Source organism: Fukomys damarensis, unplaced genomic scaffold (assembly GCF_012274545.1).
Source record: "Fukomys damarensis isolate Sample0158 unplaced genomic scaffold, DMR_v1.0_HiC HiC_scaffold_15, whole genome shotgun sequence".
NCBI classification, from domain to species: domain Eukaryota; kingdom Metazoa; phylum Chordata; class Mammalia; order Rodentia; family Bathyergidae; genus Fukomys; species Fukomys damarensis.
This window is the reverse complement of record NW_022900927.1, coordinates 28,661,020-28,674,847: the sequence shown is the minus strand read 5'-3', so window position 1 is coordinate 28,674,847 and position 13,828 is coordinate 28,661,020. Positions and strand designations below refer to the sequence as shown.

The window sequence follows — 13,828 nt, the reverse complement described above, 5'->3', positions numbered from 1 at the left end:
TTCCACAGTTTTCTCAAACATCTTTATACTAGTCAGAATCACATGGGTAGACAAGTTTTAAACTCAAACATAAGCCTTTTACTACATGTACATAATATGAGGTCTTGCTCTAAGGCAATGGGTGCCATCTTGTTTTCCCCTATGTACATCCTAAGGCTGAATATCAGATTTTTTTTTTTTTTTGAATACGAAAATTTCTTACTAATGTCTTTTCATCTTCAAAATTTATGATCTTGGTCTTTCCTTCTTGCCTTTGTAGAGAGCCAGAAGAGAGACACTGGCTACTTTAACCACTTTAAAGCAGACTCCAGGAATGTCACCAATGGCATGACCTTTTCAACCAAATCCAGCAACCAGAACGTCATCATTTTCCTCAATGAAGTTCAAGCACCCATCATTAGGGACAAAAGCCGTGAGTTTCTTTCCATTCTTGACCAGCTGGACTCTGATGCACTTCCTGATGGCGGAATTTGGCTGTTTGACTTCAACCCCCACTTTCTCCAGCACGATTCCCTTTGCGAGGGAAGCACCTCCAAAAGGGTTCCTTCAGGGCTGTGCCCAGGTGGGCCTTCTTGTACTGCTTATCGTGCCACTTCCGGTCCCGCCAGTGACTGCAGAGCTTCCGGGCAGTACGAAGGCCGCGACACTTGCCCATGCGGTGTGTGGGGCCCAAGCGGGCACAGCTCAGATTGAACACAGTACAATAGCTCCATATTTTTAAAATCTTTTTCTTGTTAATAATGACTACCAGAATGGAGCAAGGAAGGAAAGTTAGTACACAATTAAATTTAAGAATGGAGAATCAAGGTTAATAGTTCTGCTATTACTGTAGAGACATAGAAACAATCTTTAGATCCTCCAGTATCATCAAGTAACCACACAAACAAACTAGGAAACAATAAAGGGGATTTATTCCACTGTGTAATTGGAAAGTCCACAGGGAAGCCTGGCAGTGGATCTGTTTTGATCCTGCAGTACTCTTCCTCATATTGGTTTGGTCTTCATGCAGGTAGCTATGGCCATAGCTCTAGACAAGCATCCCTAGTCTCACAGATGAGACCACTCCTGCAGTCAGGGTAATACCATACACGTGGGTTTACACTCAGGGTTCCTCGAATAATCCTTGCATCATGGAATATGAGATAATCTTGCAAGGGATAAGCAGCTGGAAGGGGATGTCAATTACATTAAAACACCAGAGCTGCTATACTGTGGTGGTCCAGCCGTCACAACACGAACATGCCTGAGTCGGGGAGTGAGGATTGAGAAAGGAAAGAATACTCAAGCCTGAGTGGAGACGAAGAGAAGCCTGCTTTATTTCACAGAAACAGCTCCTTTTATAGGCTCGCATCAACAGGAAGCTTTTAAGGGCACACAACAACAAAAAACACCAAGTAATTGTTTTTCAAAGACTGGATTTCCTGACTCTTACAGATAACATCAGATCTTTGGCTAATGAGCTTCCTGTTATGTCAGGGTGATTTCCTGACTCTTACAGATAATATCAGATCTTCGGCTAACGAGTTTCCTGTTATGACAGGGTGAAAGAGTCAAAACAAGCTTAACAAACAGTTTCCTTGAAAAGTAGCAAATGTTGATGCCTTAATTATACAGGAAGAAGTTATTTTCCAAATGTCAAACTCCAGTGGGCCATGACTGGGCCCCGACACTATACGATCAGAGAATAATAGTTTCTCAAAGAGACATCTGCATTCTATGAGAATGGTAGGAAAAGGAAATTGATGTTGCAGAAGCAATAAAAAAAATCCATCTCACCTATAGCGAGGAATCTTTCACTGAAGATAGGTGCTCAGTATGTCCCTGATGAATTTGGCGTGTCATGAAATGTTATCAATTAATCCCCTTTAAATTCACTGTTTATGAAAGTGAACGTAACCCAAAGTCACTTATCTCCCATTACAGTATAACGGTAGTATTAAGCACTTTAAAGTGACAGAAGAGAGTCATTTCAGGGAGAAGAACATGATTCTGCCTCCTGCTTCTTAAATGTGAGCCATGAGGCATGATTTTTTTTAAATATTTCAGTTTAACTACTGATGTTTGAATCACAAGGAATCCCATTCACTTAAGAATGAGGTCATTTCAGCAGCTTCATCTTCAGTACCCACCTCTCAACCTCTTATTCATGCTGTGTTCCTATTAAAGCTAATTTCCTGCTGGGATAGCACGTGATGCAGCCTTCCAAAATTCAAGCTCACTTCTGAGAATTTTCCACATTTCAAATGTGCTTTTCTCCTAGCATCAAGTAAACTCAATCCTGGGGGGACACAGCCTTTTATTGTTTTGTATTGCAAGTCTTTTCCCAGCAGTCCTCTGAGGACTCTGCTTCATATTTTGTCAGCTCATAATTCTAAGTCTTCAGCATTTTAATTTGTAATGTTATTTCTTTTGTGAGTATAGTTTATTTGCACAAAATCTGGAATTGAAACTAGTTTCTCAATTAATTCACCATGTATATATACAAGAATTTTCTTTTTCTTTCAACTACCCCTTAGGGTGTGGTTTGTGATTCAGTAGTAAAAATAATGTGATTTTGCACATTGTTCTAATCAAATATACAGTTAAATCAGTTTTCCCTAAGATAACAAAAGGCTTATTATTGCTCTTGCGAACAAGACCTGTTTGAACTTTTCCCTTGGCCAAATTATGAATTAGGAAGTTAGAAATGTACAAGAGGTGAGGGGGAAGAACTTATTAGAGTCTACACTGATCATGTAAAGAATCAGGGAGAGCACCAGGCACATGAATTCCATCAGTGTTGGTTCTTTGCCAGGCTTTTATGATGTCCTTTGTATTATGTAACCTTTCAGTTCCTACCACACACCCCTTTGTTTCTTACCAGGCCCCTCTCAATCAAAGAGCTTCTATTCACACCAAACTTAAAATTGGTACCTGGAAGACTTTTTCCAAAACAGTTTAACCTTGAAGGCAACTAATCTTACAGGAAGATAACTGTGCTGCTGTTCATCATCTTTTTCCAGTTGTACTGGGCAGAAACAAATGGGAGGAAATAACTATGTTTGCCTCAAGTAAACTCAGTGGATGAATGTGAAGAAATTCCCGCTTCCACTGTGATGTGGTGTGAAAGAGAATGATGATATACAGTGCTCTCCCTTATTGCTGTATCCATCACCAATTCCCACTGACTTCATCTTTTAAATACATTTTAAAAACTCTCTTCTCTTTCCCATAATCTCTGTTGCCCCAGGTCAAGATCAATCCTTCACCCTCTCTCACCGATTAGAGTATTAACCTCAGAAATGGTCTTCCTGCTTTGGCTCTTTTATCTCTCCAAAATTCATTCTCCACAGCACTGAAGAAGTCATTGTTTAAAGTGCAAATCTATCACATCAGATGACTGGATCCCTTCAGTAGCTCCCTTGTCAGCTGCAGCAGATCTCTGCTTCTGGTTTATAGTACAGAATCAGTTTTTTTATTAGAAACTTATGGAAAGATCCCAAATTTACATGTTGCTAAAGAAGGACAATTTTTAAAAAATTACCATCCTCTGTGTGGTTTTATTTATAGAATAGAGTGCTACTCAGCCATAAAAAGATATAAATTTGAGACATTTATAGCTAAACGGATGCATCTAGAGACCATATTCTGGGGTGAAATAAATCAGGCACACATGTAAATATTGCACTGTTTCTATGGTGTGCAGAACTGAAAGTATAAATAAGGATTAAAATGTATAATAGATATTATGAAATAAGAAGAAAAGGTTCAAATGGGAAGGGTCACAAGGGAGGAAAGAGAGAGAAAGGAAGGAAAGCAAAAGAAAAAATGAGAAAAAGACAAAATAAAAACATAGCTCTTGTAAAAAAGAAGAGGGGTTGAAGGGAGGGGAGAGAAACGGGAAAAAATAAGAATCAAGATATATTATGTACAGGTACAAATTCCATTCAATTAATGTGATGATCACTATGTACATCTAAATTGTACCAATAAAGAAATGCACATTAAAACCAAAAATTACCATCTTCTATTATAATCCTTTCTTTTTATTAAACATATTATTTACACAGCACAACTGGTTCCTTGTGGCTTTTTCTTATGTGCCTATTAAATACTCTGAGTATTTCCACTTCCCCTTTAAGCCTCTCTTAACTTCCCTCCTCTTCCCTGATCCTCTTTTTCTCTAATAGTTTCCCTTCTACTTTCATTTCATTTTTTTTTTAAGATTCCACTTACAAGGGAAAATACATAATGATGTCTTTGAGTTTGGTTTATTTCTATTATCATAAAGATCTCCAGCTCTATTTACTTTCTACAAATAACATAACTTTCTCCTCCTTCTTCTTCTTTTAATATTTCTTCCTTTTACTTTTGGGATACTGGAGATTGAGTCCAGGGCCTATCCCTTCTTTTATTAAGAGACAGGATCTCACTAAGTCACTGAATCTTTTACAGATGTATGCAACTACATCCAGCTTCATTTTCCTTATGAATGAATACTATTCCACTGCACACACACATATACAAGATTTTCTTTATCCATTCATCTGTTGACAGGCATGTAAATTAATTCTATAATATGGCTATTGTAAATTGTGTTACAATAAACATGGGTATGCAGAGAGGTCTATAGTAAGCTGAATTTAACTCCTTTAGGTGTATTCCTAAGAATGCTATGTGGGTCATATGTGGTTCTATTTTTGTTTGTTTGTTTGTTTGTTTTGAAGAACATATATACTGATTTCCATTGTGGCTGTACTAATTTACATTCCCACAAACAGTGCATAAGGAATTGTTTTTCCTACATCCTTGCTAGACAGACTTTATTGGTTTTTATATTCTTCATGATAGCCATTCTGATTAAAGTGAGGTGAAATCTCAATGATTTGTAGTTCCCTGGTGGCTAAAGACATTGAACATTTTTAAGTACAGTTATTGGTCATTTGTACTCATAACCAAGGAAATAAAAAGATTTCTACAATGAAAATTAGAGAACAGTGAAGAATTTGAAGAAGACAATAGAACGCCAACATTCATGGATTGACAGAATTAACATTGTTACAATGGCCATATCGCCAAAACAATCATCTACATGTTCAATGCAATCCCCATAAAATACCAATGAGTTTCTACACACAACTAGAAAAACAATCCTAAAATTGATGTGATAACACAAAAGAGCCATCGTATCCAGAACAATCTTAGGTGGACTGCTGCCTCCCACCCCGTGACCGTCCTTTGCTTGGCTAACTTGTGTGTCCCGTAGCATTCAGAAATCTCATGCACCCTCAACGACTTTTATCATTTCTCGGGTTCTCTTGTCTCCACCTATTAAAATTAATTTAAATAATTCAATGATATTCTGTGCAAATCAGTAACTTCGCTCAGAGCATATTTATCTTCCCTGGGCTGGGGAATTGGCTCAGTAGTTCTGCCACCTACCTCACAAGTGCAAGGGCCCGAGTTTGATCCCCAGTACAAAAAAAGAAAAAAAAGCAGTTCCTATTTACCTGCCCTTTCACCTCTTCATTCTATTAGAAGAGAATTTAAACTACCAGACAGTGCAGTACCTTTTCATTTTTATGTTGGTAGCACCTAACACCCTGATTCTTAAAGTAGAGAACATGGACACTAAAAACATTTAGTGACTGAAAAAGTAAATAGAGATGTTTATATCAGAAGAGTATGTGATGAATAATCTAAGTATGATGATATTTTGAATTTTTCAGAAAAAGATAACACTTAATGTGCATATTGTTGCTTTGTCCTTTTTAGGTACAAAAGCAGGACAAGCAAGGCATAATAGCACTATAATACCAGCAGTCAGGAGACTGAGGCAGGAGGATCACCTTCAAGTCAAGGCCAGCTTGGGCTACATAGTTAATTCAATCCAACCTGAACTACATAGCAAGAATGTGTCTTAGAGAAAATAGGACAATTGCTTTGTTTTATTTATTTTTCTCCCAAATCTTACTTATATTAATTTACAAAATCACATTCTGCTCTCTAAATTACAGATATTGCTACCTGGAAAAATTGGGGGTGAGGAAAGTTGTGCTCATTCTTCAAAGACTTTCACGGTTTAAAAATGTTAAATGTTTTTGTTCTGTTAACAATGCCTCAGTGTAGCAGTTAGTCCCTGAAGAACATGCCTTTAAAAATAATGAAGTAGCCACAGGACATGCTAATACCCTGGGTGGTGGTTACTGGGAGTACAAGTGTACACTTTTCTGGGAATATTACCAATTCTGCTGCAGTGCACCAACATGAAATTGGAGATTACCAACACTGTGAACCCAACCTAATGATCACATGGCCTCAGTGTCTCCATTTCTCACAAGTGTTAGAACATACATGAAAGAATGACTGAAAGTGAGGACTCTAGAATCAAATTGCTAGTTTTAAACCTGGATCTCCAATTTCTATTAAGTGATCTTGGAATAGTTACTTGAATTGTGTCTACCTCAAAAAATCTTATCTATTAAATGAGAACAATATTAGTGTGCAATGCACAAGGTTATTATAACTATTGAATGATAAAATCTATCAAAAGTGCATGACCCTAAAAAATATAACATTTTTACTTGCTGTTTTTCCTGCCTTCCTACATGGGACTCCACAAAGTATTCCACCTGCCACAAAATGAATAGGGTATATAGCCAACCTGAAGAAGCTCTGATTTCTTCCCTCTGTCCCAGATCCCTGGTGACTTAAGCTTCTCACAGCCCTGCAGGCACTGTGACCTCCCACCAGATATTTCTGTTGCTGTTATAGCTTTCAGGTCCTATCACCCATTTGGCCACAGTAGAGTCTATGCCAAAGCTGGTAGGGGAGAGTGGTATGACATACAAGCACATCAATTCTGGTGTTTAAATTCTCACAGGATTTCTAGTTAAATAGTTCTTTCAGATTTCAAGGGTGATGTATCACAACCACCATCACAATCCCAATGTCAATCCCACCCTCAGTGGATTCTACTTAGTCCAGAAGCATCAGGCAGTGAAAGCAGAAGAACCAACAACCAAAGTGCTCAGAATCACGCCTCACTTCTGCTTCTAGCTTGCTCACTCAAACTAGAGGTCCCAAGAAGTAAACTCAACCCAAAAGATTCTTTGCTCTTTCAGAAATAGATGCCTGGGGACTTACCAATCTCCTGGACATACCTAACAGATTTGAACCCAAAACTACTGCTGACCATAGGTTTACTGAAGAGGAGTACATTTCTCCTTGATGTTAGGTCAGCTAGAATCTTGTTCCTGATAATTCCATGCCAAATTTCCTCTCAAGTATTTTGTGAGTCCTGATTTTCATACAATTACAGTAAAGATAATTTTAAACAGCTTCTAAGTTGGCACTGTGGAAACCAAGTTCATTTTCTTAGCAGACAGTGTTGGAAGAGATTACCGTTTTACAGATTTCAGGTTCTCGGCAAAAGTTTTTATAGTCTAAGTCAGACTCTTTAATAGGAAGGGAGGTAGAAGAGTAAGAGAACAGTAGGTAGTCATACTTCCTCTTCCAAGGATATTTATTTATTCTAGGAACATCCCTAGTCTTGAGCAACATGCTTCCTTTCCATTGCCACCTCCCATTGCTCCTAATCCAACATTTCCCTGACTCACTGCAAAATTCACGCTCTTTCAACAATTCCTCCTCTGTGTCTAAAGCAAGAAATAGGAGCTCCATTTCCATATTTTCCAGGGATTTTCACTGTTACTAATATTTGGGAGTCAAGAAAAGTGGTGAACTTTCAGTATATTTTTTGAGATTCATGGTACAACTTGTTACTGAAATTCCTCCAGAGAGTTGTGAATTCATCTAGATTTTTGCCTCATTATACAAATCTGACTTTATTAATTGGTTCTCATATTTTGTCTACCTCCCTCCAGACCTTCATTTGCTGATTTGTGGCCATGGATCTCTCTCCATTAAATAAAAAAGACCCACTTCAATGCTTTTTCTATCTTCCTTTTTTTTAACCTAGATGCAATGTAAACAGAAATACAAAATATGACTGAGATAAGGAAAAACTAATCTTGCATTCTAAAGAAATTATTCAACAGATATCTTCTTTTTATCACACTATTTCTTCAAAGATGTCATTAAAAACCCCATGGGAAGATGCTGCTTAGCCTTCTGGCAGGGGTAAAAGGCAGGATGGTGTAAAAGATATTTTCAAGGTTAATGTTACTTTGGTTGCTGATACAACTTCTAGGGATGATAGTGATGATGTAAATAATCGTAACAATAGCAACAATACATTTCTAATTTATTAACCCAGATACTAAATATTATTTGCATGCTCACATGAGTCCTGGTAAGCACTCACTACTCTCTCCACTTTTCAGATTCAAAAATTCTAGCTTAAAATAAAAAACATCAAAGAACAATAAGTCAAGTGCTTTGTCATCAGCACCAGTGGGCTGCTGCTTTAGTTGACAATAAAACCAACATGGCAATGAATAGAACAAATAATACTGTGGACAGCTTGTTCTTTCCTGTCTTTTCTTGTGGCTTTCTCCATTTTCTGACCTTACCTAAAATAGCAGTCAGCAGTTACTACAATTTTCTGTAAAACACACCCACAAATAGAAAAATAAGATTAATAGCCTAAAACAACAATCCTGGATTCTTATGCACATGCCTGCAGGTCATATGCTGACCTGAGATGGGTTGGTCTGTGCTTCACTCCAAGTGTAGGCTGCATCCAAATCTCCCCAAACCAGAGGGTCAGGGATGTGTTTACTTTTCATGAAACTGGTAGGAGTAGTTGAAAAACAAAAAAACACAAGCCTACCATAACATACTTCAAGGCTCTGTTTGTATCACATCTTCTGGCATCCCATGGACTAAAATGAGTTCCATGGCCAAGACCAACTTTGATCCACCTTGAGGGAAGAGAAAGTGATGAATAATACTAATAGAAGTAGAGAATTCTGACCAATGATTTCATACACCCTTGGTACCACAGACTAACAAAAAAGCAAAGGAAGAATTGAGCAGAAATATGGAAAATGGTTCCAAGATCATGGAAATATGTGACAGCACAGGTTAGAATGAAGTGACTAAGAAAGATAGAATAGGAAATCCCAGGAAAAAACGGTTAAAAAGAAGGGGAAATAATTGTTACTACTCATTTTCCTCTGGGAGCCAAAATAAAGATTTACTTCTTATACATGAAACTTGAGGGCTTGAACCTAGCAGGAGCTGCAGGTACATCAAGCAGGGACCAGAATCTCTCAATGCCACGAAAAGAAAGTTAAAAAAGAAAACCCTTTCCAAACATTTCCCTGTCTTTATTTTCTGTGTTCTTTGGCTTGAATTATCCCTTCAGAACTTCAACAAAATTAAGGCATCAACACTTGCAAAATTCAGCCTTTGTTGGGTTCCCAAAACTAAGAGAGTCTTACATTTTCTTGCTACTGTATAAAAGTTTCAGTTGGATAAGACCATGGGGATTTATTAATTCAGAGGAATACCAATAAGCTCAAAAATCTTTAGCTGCTTATTACAAAGCATCAAAGTAGTCAAGCATAACCCCCCCATTTTCTCTTGTTTGTAATGATTTTTTTGGTTTCTCTTTTTTTCATATATTTTCTCTGAAACTAATCTATAAACTACTTTCTGTTTTAATATTTAATTAACCATTTCAAATACAGTATTGCCCCAGATGTTTAGCAGACACCTTCTGAGAATCTCAGATGTTGGCGATTGAGCTGCGTATTCTGTTTAAAAATCTCAAAGTGTCATTTAGTATTGAAAGTGATTGGAATTTAAAACTTTGGTTCATAGAGAGGTCATGTGGTTTTCTAGAAAGATCTATGATCTCCTGCCATTAGTAGCTCTAAAACTCATGTATTTTATTTAAAGGCTTATAACAAACTGGCCCCAGCCAACATCTGTAAAAATACTTGCAATTCCTCTTTTTCACCTTCTACTCCAGTTTTTTCTGATTCTTCCCTCACATTTTGTTAGCTTTGCATCCAATTATTTTGAAAAGTAATCTGTCCCTCCCTTTTCAGTCTAAGCCATGGAAGGACCTTCAAGGCATTTTCCAAAACAAAATGGCATCTATTTTGAAACAAATTTTTCTACAGGGCTGGTGAGTCCAAGTCGTTATTTTCAATAGAGTAAAAATTTTTTCTTCTATATACACAAGTATTACGTACTCTCAATGAATTTATTCAATAAATGAAAAATTTTTACTTTTACACCTATCATGATTTCATCAGTAATGTATCTTAAGCATTTTATCAATTCTTTCTTCATTCTGAATAGGATCTGTGAGAAGAGAAAGAAAGAAAGAAAGAAAGAAAGAAAGAAAGAAAGAAAAAGAAAGAAAGAAAGGAAGGAAGGAAGGAAGGAAGGAAGGAAGGAAGGAAGGAAGGAAGGGACCACACTACTTATAAGTAATGAAATTGAGTTCCTTCTTCAACTCATCTGATTCATAAAGCTTTATTTTCTTATTTACAAAAAAGGAGGTTAATCAAATAATCTCTGAAGTTCCTGGAGATCCAGAGAGTAGTGGAAAATCAGAAGTAACAATAGAATATATAGAAGAGACAAAATATAAGGGCTGGCATTGCTTTATAACCCGTGCTGTATTAATCCCTCTAAATTACCTAATAACTTCTTAAATGTCCCAGCACCTCTCAACACCACTGCATTGCAAATTAAAAGTTCCAATACATGAATTTTTGAGAGAGACATTTAAAATATGATACCTTTAAAGGTATAAATCCATTCTGACCTTGCACACTATTTAAAATCAGGTGCATATTAGATTTTGCCTGTGGGCCATAGATTGCTGATACCTCACATGGAAATCAGCAGATGAAAGATTCACAGTAGTTTCTGAGTGGGCCCTTGGGATCCACTTTAGTGTTTCAGGTTGAGACCCTGACCCTCACAAGTGTTTTTTTCTGACCCTTTGCCTTTCCTGTGGTATGTGAGTCTTTAGTTCCTTATAATAAAATCCTTCATGCTTAGAAGATAGAATGACTTCTTGCTTTAATAAGCCCACACTGTCTCCTAGAACATTTAGTTTTGAGAGTAGTTTCAGAAAAGCTGAACCTGAAAGAAAAAATTTGTGATTGGTTCTCTGATCTTTACAGTAAAAAAATGTGACATTGTTGATACACCATATGGAGAGGCAAAATAATTGGTTAGCTTTACTTTGCATTACTTGGGATTGAGAGCCTATAGAAAAGTAAATGTTGAAAGAATATGTAGCTCTTGTAAGAAAATGTTCTAGTAGCAAGTCTGACAAGAACTTTGGAGCTAACTGGATACATAAGACTGATGCTTATAAATGGGAACTATGTAGATTGTCAAGCATAGAGAACCAAAGATCATCTATGGCTCAAAATATTTTCTTATAGCCGCAAGGTTTTCTGAAACTCAAAACCAAAATTGAATATAAAAAAGAATGTTGATTGCACTCACAATTAATTTTTTCAAGCCTTTTTTTGTTAAAAAAAATTTAGGGTGTTAACTGGGAAAGAATGGGGACATGAGAAGTAGCATGGGGCACTTGGGGATATTCCAACAGAAAGGACAGACTCACTGCTCTCCAGCTAGTGGCAGATGCAGGCCAATGATGAGCAGACAGATGCATCTGGAAAGCTCAAGGACAACCCACTGAAGTGGCTGAGATTGTACCAGTGGGCTTCTCAACGGCTCTATCCAAAAGTATGAAATCTCTAATTCTCTCTAATAAAGCACAAAACACAATTTTTGATGCCTGGGTGAATACTAACTGATACAATTATTAAACACTGGTTGTCTAAGAGTGTAAGGAAATTTGTTCATTAGTAAGACACTTCACTTCTCAGTAATGTTAAAAAGAAGAGAAATGGTGCCAACAGGAAGAGTAAGCATCGTTACTAAAGCCATGAAGAAATGAGTGGATATTGTTGATGGCTCCCAGCCATATTCTCTGTAAACACATTTTAGGAGTACTGTGTTTACTAAAACAATACTGAGGATACTCTGGATTATGAAGTTATGAGTCTTCACTGTAGCTCAAATCTCTGCCCCACTGTCTCACACACCTGAGCATTGAATAAATGTTTATTTAGCATTTGGATTCATCTGGACAGGATAGATCTCTCCCTGCTTAATTGTTATTTTTAATATAAATTGATGAAAATTAACATTTTCAGCAATGGTTAATGATTTAACACAATTACACTGAAAGTTTTCTGTCTCACAGCAGATGGGATTATGGATTTATTTCTTTTGTTTAGTCTGAAGCAGTTCAACTTTTTCTTCCTGCTTTTGAATGTGCAAGTTTCTAAATGAGAGGATTTTAAAATTTAGGTATATTAAATAAGATTGTAACTTGGGTCCCAAAATTTATGTTAATGTATTTTGGAACAAGAAGAACACTGTATTTCTACTGTCACAATTATTTTCTTTACTTTAAACATAATAGGTCCTGATCTCAAACTAAATGGATTTTTAAGGAAGGCATATTTTCCCAGAAATTAGCTCTATCCCCTTCAAATTTTTGGAGAAGGCTTTTTTGAAGATTTTCAAGTTGCATTTATGAAACTGTTACATGCAGAATACTTCGGTGGCATAGTTGGAATTGCATAGTTGTTATTTCACACATACACAAAGATTCTCCTGAGACAAGTTTATTCAACTAGTGAGTAATATTTAAGGGGCTTTTTGCTTCTAATAAAGGTTAAGAAAGAATATATAAAAGAGAAATACTATACCAATCAACATTTCTAAATACACAAATATAAATATCTTATGGAAACTTGGAACTACAGTTATCCAATAGAATACTTAGAAACAGTCTTACAAAATAATAGAAAAACCAAAATAAACATGAGATGTCCAAAAAAGTAAAATAAAACCAAATATAATCTTGTGTTTCCACCTTGAAGTGGTAATGATGATTCTGAATTATTTCCAGTGATAGTAGTGACTTAATTTATCACTTTATTCAAATCACAGAATATCTGACATAAGAATGGCTCTGAAAAACTGAGTAAATTTACTTGAACAATGCAGGCATGGATAAATAGTATTTTATGTATATTTTTTGCACTTCACCTTTCCTCATTAAAGATTACAAAAATGTCATTTCTTTATGTCTCTTTTAGCTATCATTAGTGCCTCTCCTAGCAACTCTGTAATGCTTTCTCTACATTGCCACTTGGATGTCTTTCTTACCCTCTACACTGAATTTGAGGTCTTTTCCTGCTTCCTATTTGCTCCCTCTCCTGCTTTAGGACCCAACCACCAATGTGTCCCTGACGCAGTAAACATCACCACCATCAACCAGCTGCAAAACAATCTTCCTTTATAGTTATCTCTTCTTTACTCTCTAGATCTAGTCACCACAAAGTCCCTTGAATTTATTTCTAAAATTCTTCTTAGCAGGGGTATGTGGAAAAGATAAGAACCAAGATCTGTCATGTAAAGGTACAAGATTCCAATGAGAAATGTAACTGTATTGTATTCTTAGAAAGTACCAATAAAAAAATAAAACTCTTCTTAAATCCATCCATTTGTCTTTATTTCCATTGCCACTAATCTAAGCTACTTTATTTCTATCTGGACTTGGAAAGAGACTTTTCACTTCTTCCCTTCTATCTGTATTTGCCCAAACCACCTCCAATTCATTCTTCCTACATGAACTAGACAGATGAGTCTAGAACTCATACTAGATCACACCAGCCTACTGTTCACAGCCTTTCAAAAATTCACCCACCCTTTCTTTTTTTAAAATTTATTTTATTGGTACATTTAAGGTATACAACAGTTACATTCATCATTGGAAATTTGCACCTTTACATAATCCATCTTGATTCTTTTTGTCCCCCATTCCCCTGCC

The 13,828-nt window shown here is 36.5% G+C and overlaps 1 pseudogene; it reads right to left on the bottom strand.

Moving 5' to 3' along the window:
* Nucleotides 1-225: 225 nt before the first annotated feature.
* On the bottom strand, nucleotides 226-655 carry LOC104876488 (annotated as a pseudogene).
* Between the last annotated feature and the right edge of the window lie 13,173 nt (nucleotides 656-13,828).